The sequence below is a fragment of the Danio rerio genome, chromosome 16, assembly GCF_052040795.2.
Source record: "Danio rerio strain M-AB ecotype USA chromosome 16, GRCz13ab, whole genome shotgun sequence".
Taxonomy (NCBI): domain Eukaryota; kingdom Metazoa; phylum Chordata; class Actinopteri; order Cypriniformes; family Danionidae; genus Danio; species Danio rerio.
Genome location: NC_141036.1, coordinates 10257310 through 10278641, shown reverse-complemented (window position 1 = coordinate 10278641; position 21332 = coordinate 10257310). Strand labels below are relative to the sequence as shown.

Here is a 21332-nt window from a genome sequence, read left to right as displayed (position 1 = left end):
AATAAAATACAGAATGGCTAATAATTTAGAATTCAGTAGATGTGATGCAGTGTGTGGAATTTCCTTGCTTGTTAATGTCAGATTCACCCATGCATTCTTTTCTCTAGCTGTGTGTGTGTGTGTGTGTGTGTGTGTGTGTGCGTGCGTGTGTGCACGAGCACACACTAAATCCTCAATTTAAACACTCTAGTTATAACTGTGTTGCAGAGAAAAGGAAAATAACAAAAATCACTGATCCTCACATCCTTATTTCATGTAGCATGTTTACCGAGCTTTTGCACTGTGTGTTCGGAGCAGATGGTGAGGGACTAAAGCTCCATGGCAGAGGGAAGGCATCTAATTGCTTTAAGTAAATCGATACGGGACTGCAGCAAGCAGCAATCCCTCACTCTACATCAGCCTCTCGCTGCAATTACTACATTGATTGGCCACTGCTAATTGAAGGCCTTGTTATTTTTGCTGTGTGCAGTCGCAGTACCACTTCGGCAAAATTACATTTTTCTTGTCCTGATGCAAAGATTATCATTGTTATTTTAAAGTCATATTGTTTGGTCTTGGTGTTATCTTAAATATATATATATTTTAAATTTCATCACCTTAGAATTATTACGTTCTAGCTGACATTTTGGTCAAAATTGAGTTATTCACATATTATAATTAAATGTCAACCTATTTACATGATGTAATGCCTTTTTTTAATAGATTGTTTACATTTTAAGACTTTTTATTTTTTAAAAAAAGGTTTTATCTACGAAGTCGAGCTTAGCTCTATAAAGTTCTTTCTGTGAGCCAATCAGCATTTTGAATGCATGCACAAGGACCAATCAGCATCAGCTTTACTTTATTATTCCACCGGACTGCTCCGTTGACGGCAGAAAAGACCAGAAAGACAAAATCACACAAAATCAGAGTCGACTAAATAATGCTGCACCACACAAAACTGAGAAAAGAAACCTGAAACTGAAAAGATGTGTGTAAATGTGATGATTTAGAAACATTTTTTAACATTTAGATGAAATGTTAAATTTTACATTGTTGAAAAAGAAACAGTTAGTAAAAAATGTATGAATTAAATGTGACAGATTTTTATTTGTGTAAATATAGTCAGTGAAACATTAAACTCATTTGCTCATTGTTTTCATTTGAAATCTTTACACTGCAAAAAATGCTTCTCTTACTTAGATTTTTTTGTCTTGTTTGCAGTCCAAATATCTAAAAGTTCTTAAATCAAGAAGCATTTTCTACACAAACAAAACATATTGTCTTGTTTTAAGAAATAATATGCCAAAATGAAGCGAGTTTTTTCTTAAATTAAGCTAAAAAAATCTGCCAATGGTGTAAGCAAAATAATCTTATCACTAATTGAAAAACAAGATAATTTTGCTTACCCCATTGGCAGATTATTTTGCTTGATTTGATGAAAACTTACTTCATTTTGGCATATTATTTCTTAAAACAAGACAATATGTTTTGCTTGTCTAGAAAATGCTGCTTGATTTAAGAACTTTTAGATATTTGGACTAGAAACAAGACAAAAAATCTAAGTAAGACAAGCATTTTTTGCAGTGTACATTTAATATTAATCCTTCAAAAGGCAAAAACTTAATTTAATTCATAGAACATTTAATTGAATAAACATACATAGTTCAGTAATTCATATAAAGCATACAATTTGATAAATATAACATCAATTACATAAAATGAACATCTGCACTGGATAAAATATTTAGCACAGCCTTGTATGCTTAAGAAAAATATTCATCCTAAGACATGAAATAAATGTTATAAAAAAGCAAAAATGTAACTTTCTCAGGCATCAACACATTGCTACAACAACAAATTCAATTTTTTTTTTGATAGTATTTTTAAAAAAGTAACGCTTCAATAAATGATCTGCCGGAAAATGACTTTTTAGAATTAGAAGGTTCTTTCTGAATTTACCATGTTTCTTTTACTCCAATTTGCAAATGTAAGACAATGTTGATCATTTACATTTAGAGTACATTTAGGGGTCTCTGTCAATTTAATGTATGAAAGAGAACTGTCACGCATATTGTTTGCTATATGGATCTTTGAAGCTCAATATCTCAAAATCATTTAGAGCTCAGACAGAACCTTAAAATGTTAAGGTGACGAATTTCTTCAAATTAAAAAAGTGCAAGACGTATTCAAAATGTTACTTGTTACATGATGATTATTACACATTTTTAAATCCTACTTTTTTTGCAAATGGTATCAATATTTTAGAAAACCATATAAAACTGACAAGACTAAAGAGTGTGTTCTGTTACTGGTGGATTATTTGCTTTTAACCATTTTTATGAAATACAATATACACCAGATTGTGGATTTATAACATGGTTACTTCTGTTATCTAGGCGACTGTTTTATTATTACACAAATTAGTTGCATAACACACTCTTTGAGATTCGATAAGCTCTAGATTTTTTTTTATATAATTGCAAAAAGACATTGCGCTATAATTGTTTTTAGCCATTACAATTTAGACAAGATTCATAAAAATGATGTTGCTGTTAATTGTTCATTTTCAGCATATTACGAGAGATGAGCAAGCGACCGTGTCCACCATCCCCATGACCCTTTTCGGTTGGCTCTCTTCATTTCCCATGAGCCTCGGTTAAAAATGACCTTCCATCCCTCTCCTCTCTGCTCCAAACCCCCTCGAAGAATAATAAGGGTGCCAGACACATTAATTAGACGCTCTATTTAGATAAATGTCTGCGAGCGAACGTGAGGTAGTTATTAATATTTCATATTAAAATAATTAAATTCAATTTTTCATTTGAGCTAAATAGAACATCTACATTAGCATGCATTGCTTTTTCCTTCTTACGTCTTTCCTGATGTGTGCAGTTTTATTAAAGCCTTTTTTCCCTTTTGCACACATTTTACTTGCAATGTTCCCTCTGCAACACTGATTAGGTCAAAGTGCCACATGGAGAGAAGGTACAGGAAATGACTGTTAATTAAAGAGCTGACAGCTCGCATGTCGCTTGCTGTGTGTATAAATGGGAGTGTGTGTACGTGTGTAGGGGGTTGGTAGGGGTGTTTGTGTGTGTGTGTGTGCTACATTTGGAATGAGCATGTTTCTGAACCTGAATACATACAGTTGAAGTCAAAATGATTAGCCGTACTGTGATTTTTTTAATCTTTATTTTTATTTTATTTTTAGCTTTTTTCAACCATTTTCCATCATATTTTTTTCTGGAGAATGTCTTTTTTCTTTTAGTTTGGCTGAAAAAAATGTATATATATATATATATATATATATATATATATATATATATATATATATATATATATATATATATATATATATATATATATATATATATATATATATATATATACTTACCGGTCACTTTATTAGGTACAACTGTCCAACTGCTCTTCAACGCAAATTTTTAATAGGCCAATCACATGGCAGCAACTGTAAATGCATTTAGGTATGTATCCAGTGAGCAGCAGTTCTGTGGGCGCAAATGCTTTATCAACACCAGAAATCACAGGAGAATGACCAGACTAGTTTAAGTTGATACAAAGGCAACAGTAACTCATGTAACCACTCGTTACAACCAAGATATGCAGAAGAGCATCTCTGAATGCACAACATGTCAAACCTCAAGGCACATGGGCTACAGCAGCAGAAAACCACGCCGGGTGCTACTCCTGTCAGCTAAGAACGGAAAACCGAGGCTACAATTTGCACAGGTTCAGCAATATTGGACAATAGAAGATTGGAAAAACGCTGCCTCATCTAATTCATCTAATTTCTGCTGCAACATTTGGATGGTAGGTGTAATGATTTGGTGGATATTTTCTTGACACACTTTAGGCCCATTAGTATCAATTAAGCACTGTGTCAACACCACAACCTACCTAAGTATTGTTGCTGACCATGTCCATCCACAGTGACCACAGTGTACTCATCTTCTGATGGCTACTTCCAGCACGATGCGCCATGTCATGAATCAACTCAGACTACTTTCTTAAACATGACAATGAGTTCACTGTACTCAAACGGCCTCCACAGTGACGAGATCTCAATCCAATAGAGCACCTTTGGGATGTCGTCGAACAGGAGATTCGCATCATGGATGTTTAGCTATCAAATCTGCAGCAACTGCGTGATGCTATCATGTCACTATGGACCAAAATCTCTGAGGAATTTTCCAGTAGCTTGTAGAATCTATGCCACAAATGATTAAAGCAGCTCTGAAGGCAAAAGGAGGTCCACTAGTAAGGTGTACCTAATAAAGTGGCCGGGGAGTGTATGTATGTATGTATGTATATATATATATATATATATATATATATATATATATATATATATATATATATATATATATATATATATATATATATATAAATATATATATATATATATATATATATATATATATATATATATATATATATATATATATATATATATATATATATATAAATATATATATATATATATTGATTGATGACCTTATTGATTATCCACAGAACAAACCATTGTTGTTATCTAATAACTTGCTTAGTTAACAAAAAAGCCCAGTTAGGTCATTAAATAGCATTTTAATCAGAGTACCAGCATCTCACAAAATGAGTAGAAAATCAGTATGCGCTGTCATCATGGCAAAGAAAATATCATTTAGTTATTGGAAAGTAGTAAAACTACTATGTTGAAAAATATGTAAAAAAAAAAAAAAAAAAACGACACCTAATTATTAGAATTTCACAGAAGGGCTAACCATTTTGATAGTATAGGTAGCATCATCTGTCAGATGAGATTTTCACCAGGGTACATTCCTCAATTGTTTCAATAAAATTGCAATTTTGAGCATTGTATTTCCCTTATTGTTTTCCCATCCTGTAGATTCTCATCTCATCTTCCGCCACATCACATCGTAGAGCACTTTTGTGGCCCTGATCTCTAAAAGGTTCAAATCCATCAGAAAAAAATCTTAAATGCTTCTATTGTTTCTTGTGTGGGAGGTCAGTTCTCTGTTTCGCCTGACCAGAAAGGGCTAAATGGTTGCCAGGGAGACTGGAGATCATTTGAGCGTATGTGTGTGTGTGTGTGTGCTTGTGTCTTTGTTTCTTATGTGTGTATAGTGTAGTGCGTTTAAGGTATCTATCTGCCCTGTGTCATGCTGGTTTTATTTAGAATAAGAATACCAAGCATCTCCTGTCCAAAACTCAATGGTATAAAAGACCCCCTGACCTTTTAAAAGAGAGGACTAATAGATAAATGAAAGGAAGCCTGAAAGTATGAATGGTAGGGCAGCCTTCTGTTGGGAAAAAAAGCCATTCCGACACAGCAAGCACAATAGATGTAAAGCTGCAGCAATCACAGACGATGTGTTACACAGAGAAAAGCACATAGAAAAAAAAATCATTACTGTTGCAATAAATAGAGCAAAACACCTATACAGCAAGAGCCAAGACTGCAGAATATAATAGCAACTGAAAAATATGCATTCATTCATTCACCTTTTCCAGGTTATGAAAGCGTTCATGAAATGTGCACTAATGACAAAATGTGAAATATTTCCACTTAATTACACATCAAAGTATTTATTTTAATATTATTATTGTAAATTCTACAATTTTAGTGTGGTTTCAAAGACTGGAAGCTCACTCCTGTTTGTTATTGTTGTTTTGTGTGATGTACAAATAAAGCTTTTCAAGAACTCAAGAAAATGAAAGAAATCACACAAAGAGACAGTTTGTCTTTCCTGTTATTGTTTTCTTTTTCATCATCATCATCTTCATCATCCTTAGCCCGACAATCCATTACTGGATCCTGACTGCCTCAAGTAATTTCCGCCAATGTTCTAGAGGGTTATCTTTGTCTGTCTAGGCAGTGAACGGTTCTTCATGTACTTAATTCTTTTCTTTTTGCGATATTTAAATAAAAAATTATGAAATAAAAAACACACACAATTAATTTATAGCAAAATATCATTGTGTAAATTAATTTGTGGTTAGTCAAATAAAGTAGTCTTGTTAATTTTAATGCCACAAACACACACATATTAATATAAATAATAACATATAAATCATAATAAATTAATACGAATAATAATAAATAAAATAATATGAATAATAAATATTATTATTTTATTATTATTAATTGAATCAAATTAAATTTCAATAGTTTATTTATTTATTTATTTTTTTTTTCAATAGTTTATTTATTTTTTTTTTTTTTGTTGTTGTTGTGTTACCTTTTTCTCCGAACCCCTAGAAAGGAGCAAAAATGTAACACACACACAGACACCCACACATACACTCTCTCGCTCTGACACACACACACACTCACACAAGGTGGATTTTAATTAAATAAAATGTGCAATGTAAGAGGAAAAACATTGTGCACTTAAGCATTCAAATCTCATATAACTTAAAATGATTCTGGTCTTTCAGTCTCTATAGGATTTTTTCAAAAAGATAAATATGAAATAATCAACATTTATTCATGAGTTTTTGCACTCAAAGGCTGGCTGATGATTAGGCAGATATGGGGACTATTTAACATGTTATTCTCCCCCTGCTCTCTTTTGGACTCTTCCTTGGCTCTGTGCCTAGTGAGTGTAATTTGGATGAGTACTGCTCGCTTGCCTTTGGGCTCATTAACAACAATATAAACAGTAATTACAGTGATCGCCTAATTAATTCATTGAAAAACAGGCAAAAAAAAGGAAAAACACTGAATGGTTAAGAAGCAAGCGAAAATCTTTTGTCAAGCCAATGATTTTACGGCAGCATTGTTGACATAATTAGCAATTTCACATGCCACAATGTAACTTCAATAATTACGACACTGTTTCTGGCTTTATTTAGGTGCATTCTCTTTTTCCACATTTTTTGTGCTATTCCCCTTTTACTGAATTTTTTGGATTATCTATTTCTTATTTACCAGGACCATTATTGCATATACACGACCTGACAAAAGTCTAGTTGCCTATCTAGGTTTTACGAACAACAAATAATAACTTGACTTCTAAATCATCATTTAGTATTAACAATGGCTTATATGAAAGGCAAAGGCCTCTAGATTTCACTTATTTTACCAAAATAAAATATGATCATGACTTGATTTTTTATTATTTAATTAGGACAGTAAGGTCTGACTTTGCTTAGACATATAAATCATGGTGCATTGTAAAAACTAATATTGTGTATAACTCCTATGAGTTTGGACGACTCCATCCATACATCTCTGCAATGACTCAAATCATTTATTAATAGAGGTATCTGGAAGAAAGAAAGAAAGAAAGAAAGAAAGAAAGAAAGAAAGAAAGAAAGAAAGAAAGAAAGAAAGAAAGAAAGAAAGAAAGCTTTTTTAAAAGACTCCCAGACTTCATCAAAATTCTTTGGATTCATCTTCAATGCCTCCTTCTTCATCTTAGCCCAGACATGCTCAATAATGTTCATTTCTGGTGACTGGGCTGGCCAATCCTGGAGCACCTTGACCTTCTTTGCTTTCAGGGACTTTGATGAGGAGGCTAAACAATGAGAAAGAGTGCTATCCTGATAAAGAATTTGCCCTCTCCTCTTGTTTGTAATGTAATGGGCAGCACAAACGTCTTGATACCTACGGCTGTTGATGTTGCCATCCACTCTGCAGATCTCTCGCACACCCCCATACTGAATATAACCCCAAACCATGATTTTTCCTTCAACAAACTTGACTGATTTCTGTGAGAATCTTGGGTCCATGAGAGTTCCAATAGGTCTTCTGCAGTATTTGTGATGATTGGGATGCAGTTCCCAATCTACTTTCTGCCACTTTTCCAAATAATCAAATAGAAGTCAAGCTATTATTTATTACGTTGCATTATTACATTTGGGGTTGACAACAAGGCTTTTGTCTGGTAGTGTATATATAGTGTATATTTAAAATCTGGGCAACTATGATGAGTCTATTGTGTGGTTATTTTTGGTATAGTAAAATATTTACATGACTCAAATATTCATTATCAGTCTTAATTAGCAAAACTTCTAATAAATCATTAAAAGAGAATAAATACATACTGGTAAAAGATGAATCAATTGTAAGAGAAATTATTGAGCTTACATTGCAATCACAACTTTGACTTATATCATTAAAATGTCATTAATTATATCATATGAAATATCATTAAATCTTTTAATGTAATAATCACCTTTATAGCCTTTATATGTCTGTTGCTTTTTTAAGAGCGCAACATTCATCAACATCAACAACCTTAGAATGTCATCAAGTGTAGACCAAAAAAAAAGAGAAAATATATTACAGATCCACACAGATATATTCAGATTTTAAAAACTATTAAATTTCATTAATCAGAAATCTATTAACATGTTGATCTGAAACTATTTTAAGACATGATTTTAATCTCTTATGTTTGAGCATGGTATTTTAGTGGCAATTACCATTGATCAGCAGTAAAGCAGACAGACAGAAAGCATGAATGAGCTCTTGAACTACATAGAAACCTAGCAGTAGTGGTGCCAGCTGACTAGTTGCCAGCAATGAAAACGTCTCACATTAGCACAAATTACTGACAGTCTGCCAGCTATCAGTGCCTGGCATCAGTCTCGGGTCTGGCAGCCAAGCAGAAATAGGAGGTGGGATCATATACAACAACGATAATGTGTGCTTCTGTGTTTTCATCCATTATCACCAAGGCTTCTGCCAATATGTGTCTCATGTTTCTGCATGTCATTTCTAAGTGGCACACGAGTGGTGTGTGCTTGTGTGCTTTAAAAAAAATGTTGAAAAGTAATTTTGAGATGAATCATTCTATAATATATGTTTTAATATACATGCCAAATTTTAAAAGGTAAATTTTCATTTATTACCCTAAGTCCACCTGCCTTGGTGGTATAACTAGATGAACTGTAAAAATGGCTATTCAATAATAATAATTGATCCATTCATTTTCTTGTCGGCTTAGTCCCTTTATTATTCCGGGGTCGCCACAGCGGAATGAACCACCAACTTATCCAGCACGTTTTTACGCAGCGGATGCCCTTCCAGCCGCAACCCATCTCTGGGAAACATCCACACACACACATGCATACACACCACAGACAATTTAGCCTACCCAATTTACCTGTACCGCATGTCCTTGGACTGTGGGGGAAACCGGAACACCCGAAGGAAACCCACGCGAACGCAGGGAGAACATGCAAACTCCACACAGAAATGCCAACTGAGCCGAGGTTCGAACCAGCAACCAAGCAACCTTCTTGCTGTGAGGTGAAAGCACTACTTACTGCGCCACTGCGTCGTCCAATAACAACAACAATAATAATAATAATAATAATAATAATAATAATAATAATAATAATAATAATAATAATAATAATAATAATAATAATAATAATAGGGTGACGCGGTGGCGCAGTAGGTAGTGCTGTCGCCTTACAGCAAGAAGGTCGCTAGTTCGAGCCTCGGCTGGGTCAGTTGACATTTCTTTGTGGAGTTTGTATGTTCTCCCCGTGTTCGCATGGGTTTCCTCCGGGTGCTCCCGTATCGCCCACAAGTCCAAAAACATTTGGTATAGGTGAATTGGGTAGGCTAAATTGTCCATAGTGTATGAGTGTGAATGAATGTGAATAGATGTGAATGGAGTGTGAATGAAGTGTGAATGGATGTTTCCCAGTGATGGGTTGCGGCTGGAAGGGCATCCACTGCATAAAAGCGTGCTGGATAAGTTGGCGGTTCATTCCGCTGTAGCGAACTAGATTAATAAAGGGACTAAGCCGAAAAGAAAATGAATGAATAATAATAATAATAATAATAATAATACATTAATTCATTCATTTTCTTTTCGGCTTAGTCCCTATAATAATAATAAAATTTATTTTTATAAAGCGCCTTTAAAACTTAGTTTTCAAAGCGCTTTACACAACAAAGATACAGCTATAAAACAGTTTAGAAATTTAAAACATTCAAAATTGATGAAACATTCAAATATATAGAAACATAAAACAAACTAAGAATGCGCGAGCGTAAAGATTATTATTCTTTATCATTTTCCACATCCATCTCTTAAAAAAAAATAATAATAATCAGGCACCAGGGTTTAAATGAGACCCTTTTTTTCTCAGTTGCACAAAGAAAATGCAGAACAAGCGTAAATTTCTGTAGAATAGTGTTATAGCTCCATCTAATGTTCAAAGAGGTAAGACAACTACCTAGTGCCACTATTCATAGAATAAATCTTTAATTTTGGAGTGTAATTTATGTAAATGAATGTAAATCCATGCAGTAATGATTAAAACAGTGTTTTGAAAATATAAAACTAGAATCACATTTGCTCAAAGAGAAACCATCAAATAAATATTACACTACTTTCAAGACATGGTTAGATGACTAAACACAAATACATTGAGTCTGAAGTCTGCACATTATTATAAAAATAAAAATGAGTTCATTTTCAGAACACAAAGGGAGACATTTTTTAATTAATGAATTAATTCATATAGCATTTTTATTGCTATACACGACCACAGTGTAAGCCCCGCTGGCCTCGATAACATCAAACCAAATCTAAATTTCAGTCCCACCACTGAAAGTCCATTCACCCAAGACCCAAGAGATTAACCAATGCATGTATGAATGGAGCAGTTTAATTCACGTCTCCTGAAAAGATTGCTTTATTTGATTGATAGATGTAATTTATCCCTTTATTCTGATATAAATGTTGATCAGCTAACAACGTTTTGAGATTTGATCACCAAAGCTCATGCTTGAAAGAATGACTGGGATTGTGATCATCTCAGGACATGTGTTAACCCAGTTCTCTTCGATACAAAAGAAGCCTTCGGGGTAACACTTTACAATAACAGTACATGAGTAATGATGTATTAAAGAGCCCATATTATACATGAAATAGGGTCATATCCTGGTTGTAAGGGTCTCCAACAACAGTCTAATATGCATGCAAGGTCAAAAAACACTTTCATGGTCTTATAATCTGCATTTATTTTTACCTAATTATCCCAGCGACTCCTGTATGAATCGTCCAGTGATTCATTTGTTCCCAAACCCCTCCTTAGCGCGGAGCTAATCTGCGCTGATTGGACCGATGACAGTCTGTCGCGATTGGTCGACTGCCTTCAGTCAGAGAGGGAAATGGCCAATAGCTAATCAGCAATTTAAAAAGTAATCACAGTTCATACACGCTCGATAGTATAGACGTGGATTTTAGCTGCCACACTATGGCGAGTGGATAGTGCCACGGATAACCGAACGAAGGAGACAGTCGTGTACTGGCCATACCACACACACACAAAAACACACACACACCTCCGGATGACAACGCTCCCGCTTCCGCCCGCACCCGCCAGGTTTTAGCCTGAGAACCCGCTCCGTTTTCTGCCCGCCGCGCCCGGTCCCGCTAGAGCGGAGAACACAACCAAAAATCACCCAGTATACAGTCCAGACAGCCAAGCTGTCGTTCGTTCGTTCGTTCGTTCGCTCTCTCTCTCTCTCTCTCTCTCTCTCTCTCATACGCGCGCGTGCGCACTAACACACACACAAGCACCACGCAGACTCTCTCTTTCTAATTCGCATAGCAATATCCGTGATATTGCTAGACAGCCCGCTCCCGTCCCAAATTAAACCCGTTACCGACCGCTCCCGCGTTTTATTCGGAAATTTATTTTTAATTTAATTTATAATTTAAATTTAATTTATAATTTAAATTTCCGAATAAATCGCGGGAGCAGAACTCTAGCACGGAGCTCCATAAACAAACAGCACGCGTCGCGTTTTTAACGTGACTTTGCACGCGATAAGATCAAATATCCAGTTAACCTGATACAGTACACGCGGTTACAAGTAACAAATCACAACTAAATACATTTGCAAGCAAGAGTAAACGAGGCAACAACTTTAACCGCACGTACTTACACTTGAGAAATGGAAGAAACCCATCCTGACGTCCATCAGTTACTCTTTACTGATCCTTCCTTTAACAAACTCAGATGAAGTATTCTTTGTAGCATGTAGCTTCCAGAAGTTTCCAACTGCTTGGTTATAATGCTGAGGTTTCATCTTTGGGTAGAGACTCAATATATCCATCTGCAGTGTGACTTCAATCGACCGGCATGTTTGTGTGCGTGTGTTTGTGGGTGTGTGTCTGGGTTTCTGCGTCAGAGGGCGGGGCCTCAGGTTTGAAATCTCCCGGGTTTGCGCGTGCACGTGAATAACTTGGTTTCGTTCGTACGTCATGGCGAAACACCTAATGAGTCGGTATCAAGGCGACTCGTTTGAAGCACTATGAGTCGACTCTTTTATAGATGAATCAACCGTTTTAAACACTGTATTCTTACAGATTTAAGCCTTAGCTGGATACTTCGCTTCACTTAGAGCTGTGTTACATACTACATGGAGGGGAATTTTCAAAAACCCATAATATGGGCTCTTTAATATGTAAACTAAACATTACTTTATTATGAATTAATGATGAGTTAAGATATGCACTGATCATGAATTATTTTTAACTACAACATGATTCACATGAGTTCATGTGTAAATAATGGCTACCTTAATTACTTGTTAGTACATGTTGTTAATTAATGTATTTATTAACATTTAAGTTTAAGCTAAATGTAGCCAACATGAACTCATGAGCTGTTAATGTATAGTTGTGTCATGACTTTACTTGGAGGGGCACATCCTTATTAACTCATCCTTAACTACTCATAAACTCCTGTTCATGTTGATGTTGACAGAACACTTTTCGGTAACACTTTATAATACCTACACACTATGAATCATTTATTAAGCATTAGCAAATAGTAAATTCATTGTCTGTTAAGCATTAACTCTACATTAATAACCGTTAGTAAGCAGTTTATAACTGCAGCTACAAATGCTGTATTCATGACTTATAAGCACCTATATAATGTGTTAAATAATTGAATTTTCATACTTAATTAATGATTTATTTTTCATTACTAAATTAAGTGTCGCATTATTTACAAACCATTTGTAGTTGAGGGTTTTTAGGATGATTCAGAATGAGTTAGTAAATGATTAATAAACTATTGAAATCAACATTTATATATCTTATTAATCAGGCATATATAAATAGTTAACTAATATGTTAATAAATGCTTTATCAACTTAACTTCATACAGTTTTGTGACCTAATCTAAAGTGAGGACTATTCATGCTTTATAAATCCATTATAAATGACAATTAAAGGCTCAGAATCAAATGAACAAAACATCTTTGCAATCTTTTCTAAAAAGTACAATTTTGATAAAGTTTAAACATTGCTGAATAACAGGAGTGTCAAAATATGACATCCAACTGGATAAAACAACAACAACAATATAGTAATTTAACAAAATAATAAGATGCAATGTTTATAGAATAAGATGCAACTCTACAGTGATTTTATTTAGATTAGGTTGCAAAGATTTATTTTTTATTTGAAATGAATGAATAGGACATTATGAAGGACGAATAAATGAATAGGAATGAATAATGTCATTCTTTTTGTTTAGAATTTAACCGAGCCTTTATTTGTCATTTATAAGGGATTTAAAAAGCATAAATAGTTCTCACTTTAGATTAGGTCACAAAACTAGATGAAGTTGAGTTAATAAAGCATTTATTAACATACTTAGCAACCATTAATATATGCCTGAATAATAAGATATATAAATGTTGATTTCAATAGTTTATTAATCATTTACTAACTCATTCAGAATGATCCTAAAAACCTCAACTACTCTTAAATACAAACAGTTTGTAAATAATGCAATACTTAATTTAGTAATGAAGGATAAATCATTAACAAAGTATGAAAATATATGATTATTAAACACATTTTAAATATGTTTGTATGTCAAGAATAGAGCATTTGTAGCTGCAGTTATAAAGTGCTTACTAACGCTTATTAATGTAGAGTTAATGCTTAACAGATAATGAATTCACTAGATGCTAATGCTTAATAAACTATTTATAGTGTGTAGTTATTATAAAGTGTTACCCACTTTTCTATTGTTATTAAGTGTAAACCCACTAGTTGGACGTGCATAAGGAGTTCATGAGTAGTTAAGAATGGGTTAATGATGATGTGCCCCTCCAAGTAAAGTCACAACGTAATTATAAATGAACATATCATGGTTAAATTAAACATAAACTAATGTGGTAATTAATACATTAATTAACAAACAATCATGTACTAACAAGTAATTAAGGTAACCGTCATTCACACATGAACTCATGTGAACCATGATGTAGTTAAAGTTAATTTATGATTAGTGCATACCTTAACTCATCATTAATTCAAAATAAACTAATGGTTAGTTTACATATTGTTACGTCCCGTGACTGTTTTATTTTTGTTTCTATATTGCAGTTTTTCTGTTTCCTGATTTCTTTTGTTTACAGATTGATGCCACCTGAGTCTAATCTGCGCAGCTAATCAACTGAGCTATAAAGACTGGCTGCAACTGACCAGAAGGCAAGGGAGAGGGGAGATGACGTCTCACTTGAGCTGCTCAGTCCCAGATACCAGGGGCTTCTGACTTCTAGTGGTTTCATGTTTATAATGTGAAACAAGTTGCTTTACGAAAAAAAAGTGGGATGTATTTTATTTTAAAACCTTTTTCTCCTGTTTTGGTGGGTAGGCAGGGAGAAAGGAGAAAGTAATATGTATTTTCTTTCTTTTGGGAATGTTTATTTTGTTAGGTAAGTTAGTTTGTCTTAAATTAGTTATTGGTTGTTTTGTTTGTTATTTTGGACCCCCATATCCTGAAGTATTATTTTTTGGTTTTGTATTGTTTCTTTCAAATTTAAGAAATATTATTTCATTTGATTACACAAATCAATGGTTGCCTGATCAGAATATTAAGAAGGTGTTGACTGTTGATTCTGGGTCTGGAAGCGGTACTCTCCCCTCTTCCTTCACTTGTTCGTTCCTAGCTGTGTTTTGCCTCTAAATTTAAATGGGAACGTAACATGAATGAAATGAACGTAATAGATTACAATAGTAAAGTGTTACCGCTTTCGGTAATAATGCTTGATCGAGCCTAAAGGGTGTCAAACTAATTTTGTGTGTGTGTATATTTTATGACACCGCCCAGCAGACAATAGGGAAAATATTATAAGTCGGGAATCTGAAAGCAACCGGATCTAGCAGCAGTATGGAAAACACAAATAAAAAAAGAAAGTAGTGATTTCCAAAATTTCTTTGACTTTTATTTCATTGCAGACAATATGAACACAAAATATTTCATGTGTTGTCTAGTCAACTTCATTTCATTTGAAAACATACTTCCTTTCCTGCCATTCAGACCTGCAACACATTCCAAAAAAAACTTGTGACGAGCAATTTAGGGCTAGTAATCAGGTGAATTGGTTAAATAATGATGTGATTTAAAACAGGTCATGTCAACAGGTAATTGTAATAATAATTTGACAAAAGCAGCATCTAAGAAAGGTCTAGTACTTTAGGAGCAAGGATGGGCTGATGATCGACAGATTGCCAAAAAATATGTGAGAATTTTTTTGAAATGTTTAAAAACAATGTTCCTCAAAGAAAGATAGGAAGACATTTGGATATTTCACCTTCAGTTAGAGAAATTTCAGTGTGCAAAGGACAAGGGCGCAAGCCTAAGCTAAACAACCATGATCTGCATTAAGAATCGTCATTTCTCTATAAGCGATATCACCAAATGGGTTCAGGACTACTTAAACAAACTTTGTCAAGTACCACAATACGTAGTTACATTCACAAATGCCAGTTAAATCTGTACTGTGCCAAAAGCAAGCCCTATGTTAACAGTGTCCCCAAGCATTTCCTTTTCTGTGCTTGGAGGCATCTGGGATGGACCATCACACAGTGGAAACGTGTACTGGGGTCAGATGAATCAGTGTTCCAGTTTTTGTGTGTGTGTGTGAGTGTGTGTGTGAAATGAATGCTGTGTGCTGCGGACAAAAGAAGAAAAGGATCATCCAGACTGTTACCAGTCCAAAAGCCAAGGTCTGTCATGGTGTGGGGTGGTGTCAGTGCCCTTGGCAAAGGTAACTTGTCACTATGTGGTGACACCCCTAATGTTAAAAAGTACACAGAGATTTTGTAGCACATATGTTTCCTTATTTTCCAGGGGCGCTTATGCATATTTCAACAAGACAATACAAAACCACATTCTGCACACATTAAGTCCTGACTGGCCTTAAGACTTGACTGGCCTGCCTGCAGTCCCAACCTGTCTTCAATAGAGAATGTGTGGCACATTTTAAAGTGCAACATGTGAAAATGAAGACCCCTTACTGTTGCCCATCTTAAGACTTGTTTGCAGGAGGAATGGGACAAAATTGCACCTGATACACTTCATCACTTTATCTCTTCAGTCACTAAAGCCCTATTAAGTGTTGTGAAAAGGAATGACAACACTACAAAGTGGTAAATACTTTACTATTCTAACTTTTTAAAAATGTGTTGCAAGAATCAAAATTGGATTATGTGTTTATTTTGAAATATATATATATATATATATGAAGAACACAAAAAAATGTTTGATGTATTGTCTGCAATTAAATACAAGTCAAAGTAAATTTATAAATTGCTTCTTTCTTTTTTATTTGCATTTTCCATACTCTCCCAACCTTTTCTGATTCGAGGTTGTACATGAATTTGGCTCAATGAAGCATGTATTAGCCCACAGAAGCTACTGTAAAAAAAAAAAACTGACCCTAAATAGTCAGTATTATTTACAGACTGCACACGGTCCTTCAAAAATCAATCCTAAAATAACGCTCTGCTGAAAAGAACATTTATTAATATTACTACACTCAGTTTTGAAAACTGTTGAGCTAGAGTCATATTTTTGTGGAAACTGATACAGAACCATTCAAAAGTACAATAAAAAAACAAATGCTCCTCGACCTAAAGCTTTTTTTGCTTGGCTTATACCCAGAGGAGTCAAATTATAGTTAAAGCGAACAAGTATTTATAGACCTCAGCTTGCTTTATGCCTAAAGATGTGTAGCTTTGCTGTGGACAAAGATGCAAAGACCAAACGCTACTCAATGGATAAGACAAATGTTGTTAAGTCTGCCATTAGAAAAAATAACTTGCATACTAAAAGCTAAACAGCGTGTATTTGAAAACATATGGAGCCCTTTCATTAGTTTTATCAAAGAAGTGGAATTAACAGAAGAAGTAGATGATTAATTTTTGATGGACAATTCAGTTCTAGTCTTATAGTTCTGTGTTGATCCATTCTTCAATATATATTTGCTTAGTACTCAGTATATTTATAATTGTCATGTTTGAATAGATTACCATTAACGACACAAAGAGGAGCAGTTTTACTTTTTAATTTATTTTGTTTTGTTTGTTTGTTTTTTTGCTTTTAGTTTTTATATATATATATATATATATATATATATATATATATATATATATATATATATATATATATATATATATATATATATATCCTCATATTTTGTATAATTTGTAAATGCAACAAGGTAATTGTTGTAAAACATGTTTGCGAAATGTTGTATTTCAGTGTGTAAAAACTGAAAACGAAGAATAAAAATATTTTGGAAAAAAAGTACCATTAAAATGTATTTACATTTATTCTTCAGGGTCACATTCAATTGTTGAAGAGTGAATGTAACAACATTTAGAATTCATTCATTTATTCATTTTCCTTGGCTTAGTCCCTTTATTCATCAGGGGTCGCTACAGTGGAATGAACCGCTAACTTATCCAGCATGTTTTACACAGCGGATGCCCTTCCAGCTGCAACTCAGTACTGGGAAACATTCATATACACTCATTCATACACACACACTATGGACAATTTAGTTTATACAATTCACCTTCACCGCATGTCTCTGGACTGTGGAGGAAAGTGGAGCACCTGGAAGAAACCCACTCTACACAGAAAATGCCAAATGACCCAGCTGGGACTCAAACCAGTAACCTTCTTGCTGTGAGGTGACAGTGCTAACCACTAAGCCACCCCAGCATTTAAAATATACAAAATAATTTTATTTCAAAGAAGTGCTATTAGTTATACTTTATTTAACTAAAGAATCCTAAAAAGGGGTGGCACCGTGGTTCAGTGCATAGCAATTTCATGTTCAATTTTTGCATGTTCTCGTGTTTAAGTGGGTTTCCATGAAACAACAACAGAATTATTTCAACATTGATAATTATTAATAAAATCATTGTTGAATGTCAATAAAAAGTGATCTTAAAAGATCAGCATATCGGCATATAATAATAATTTCTGAAGAATCATGTAAAGACTGATAATAAATTAAGAATAATTCTTGTTTAAAAAAAATCTGCTTTGAATAATAAAAAATAAAATTTCTATAATACTGTTCAGACATAGCAATGCGATGCGAAAAATCGAATGAATTATTTTTAATCAGTGACCCTGTGTCCTGAAGGTGACATAACATGCCAAATTCTGACAACTGATGGTTAATTTAACTCAAATGCACTGACAGAAAGTATGGGTGAATATGCAATGTTTGTTTTATCACGTCCAGTGGACAGCATCAGCTGTCATCCTGGTACTTTACGGCCATCACAGCAATCATTTTCTTTGGCAATCAAGTAGCAATTAAACTGAGGGGTTGCTCAAGTGATAACAAATCATGGGTATTAAGAGTGTAAAAGAGCACACTGTTCATTCACTTTCCATACAGCTTATGCTGGCGAGAAACAAACCTGCAACCTTCAAGAAACACTTCACAAAGCCTGAACCAAATTGTCTCATGCGTTAGAGGGAAGAAAGACTGTAAAGTAATGAGTGTAAGGAGCTAAATGCAGTTCAGTTAAGTGTGGGATATAATGTAATAATTACATTACCTTAGGAAAATTCATTCCTGTTTGTCTAATTTCCCTCTAACCTTTCCAGTAAACAGAAAAACACCAAGACTAACAAACTTTAGTCACAATGAAATGTGCACCTTTTAAATGACTAATAAAAGAATAAAAAGCGTGAACAAAGTTATTTTCAGGTCTTTGTTGTATGATTGTTTATATTGTGTAACATTCATTTCATCACAGACAATCTGATAGTAATGCTGAGCCTGTGTAACCATTTCTCTGCTTTAATATAGTTACAACAGAGTATAATTCTAGTGAGTCCCATATGTTGTTGTGGTCCATAAAATAGCATATTACCTCTTCTGTGTGGATAGTTGCCTATATGCTGATTGTGTAGGCCATGTGTGTGATCCATGCATTTGTCCTCTAAATGGGTGATCACATCATGATCTGAACTCCATCACATTAGTTGTAACAATGAAAGAAGGAAGACAATGTGAAGATTTTTTATTATCTTATTTAACAATTGAAATGATCAGCCATGTGAATAATTACTGTATCTTTTAATTGAGAATTTTGTCATTGGTTAGGTGAAGTTGCTTGGTTTGGTGCACTAGCATTTTGTTGGACATTATAATATCTACCAAAATCTTTGAGATAACGAAAGTGTGCTAAATATATGAACCACTAGATGCCAGCAAATGCAAAGATTTGACGAAATGTTACAGTTACGTTTGAATCTTGCATTTTGAATAGAATTAATGTTGTACATAAACGTACATTAGGTGAAATCAGACATTTTTTATTGTTTTCAGTCAAATTGTATTACATTTTGTTGGATTAAAACATTTTTAAGCCAGAAAACAATATGTCTCCGATTATTTTAAGTGTAAACTATATATAAAAACAAAACCAACAACTACAAACTAAAACCATAAAAATAAAAAGAATGACTAGTATTTGCTTTGATATTCTTAACTGCAGCCGTGAAGGAAGGCGTGCCGTGATGATGACGCCATCAAGCATATCTCGTGCCACGTTCCCCATACGGCGCGAGAGCAGAAGACAACGTTTTCAGCTTGTTTCAGTACAGTTATAGTTTCGTTCTCTGCTGTTGCGTTGGACCCTACTTCTGTTTTGTTCATTTGTTTACACCAGCCGCCTGCAGAAAGTTTGTCAACGTGAGTCTACTTTTCTTGTTTTCCTGAACTTTTCTTGAAGTTTGTTGCTGTTTAATGTGTTCTTTTTGAGTTCGGTGTTGCTGTTTAGCCAATGGCGTTGTTTATCCTTTATGGGAGAGATCGTAAAACATGGTATTTAAAACATCAAACAAACTTTTATTGTCAATAACAACAAACAATGCATTGTGGTTTCTTGACACCATCCGTTCTTTTCTCTGTCTGTTTTAATCGTGTTTTTAGCCAGTTAGCATGTTAGTAGGAAGTCTCCTAAGCCCAGTTTGTTAATCTAACATTAACGGTAACGTTAGGTCTTTAGAAAGCCTAACGTTAAACCAAAGGCTGCTACATTTCTTGATAATGGCATTTGCAAGCTTGTAAGGATATATTAGTTTTCTATCTATTACTGTTAAGCAATAATAACGATACATAACGCTTGATGCTTCTGTTATTTTGGTGCCATCATCTTCGCATGATTTTTCTCAAATGGGCTTTTTCTACGATATGAATGCTGATCTTGACTTATTTCAGTATACCCGTCGTAAATGCTGAGCCCTTGTAAATGAAGTTGCAGATGATAGAGCCCTGGATAGAAGTCTAGCTCTTGGATGCTTCCATCCTTCATGGAGTCTGTGAGATTGAATGGATGCTGCGTGCAAGGTTGCTATTTTATTTTGGAAAACTCCACGATGTACTCTTTTTAAAATATAGTTTAATAAATATTTATTACTGTGTTGAATTAGCCATAATTATATTTTAATGTATTTATTTGCAAAAAAAAGAAGGAGATTATTTTATGATTAGTTAAGGAGGCCAGATCTACATCCTCTGTCATTTTTTTATATAGCCTCTATAAAAATAATAATAAAAAAAGAATTGATGCAGTATCTGTGACAGACTGTCACCCGTAGATTTCTTAAGAGTGTATGGCTTAAAGCTGCTTGATTTCACTATATTTACTTCTATTATCTGGACAACTGCTTTTTGCTTTCATTTGAGGACAAGCATGGTACAGAGCATGTTTAGATGGCTTTAGATGTGTAGATGGCTTTCCCACAATTATGGAATGTGAGTAAGGAACGAGAAGAAGCGTACCACCCAGCTTTTTGAATGGCCAGAAAAAAGCATGGTGGTAGATCGGTGATTGTTTGACATTCATTATCATGGCATTCCCTAGGCACAATACTTGTTGCATACTAGATGGCCATGCCACTGTCATGGACTAACAAACCATTCTGGAGGAAAAGAGCACTGACAAAACCATCTGGCCACTGTGCAGGTCTTGTATCTGTCATGCCTGAGACAAATTGTCACTGTATTGGCC

The 21332-nt window shown here is 34.2% G+C and overlaps 1 protein-coding gene across 4 annotated transcripts in view; it reads left to right on the top strand.

The window, feature by feature from the left end:
- The first annotated feature begins 19882 nt into the window (after positions 1-19882).
- Positions 19883-21332, top strand: part of ncalda (neurocalcin delta a) — a 64426-nt gene continuing 62976 nt past the window's right edge. For 3 of the 4 annotated variants that reach the window (XR_015510531.1, XR_015510532.1, XM_087285809.1), the window contains exon 1: positions 19883-20011. The gene's annotated coding sequence lies outside the window, so the exon portion shown is untranslated. 4 annotated transcript variants of the gene reach the window in all.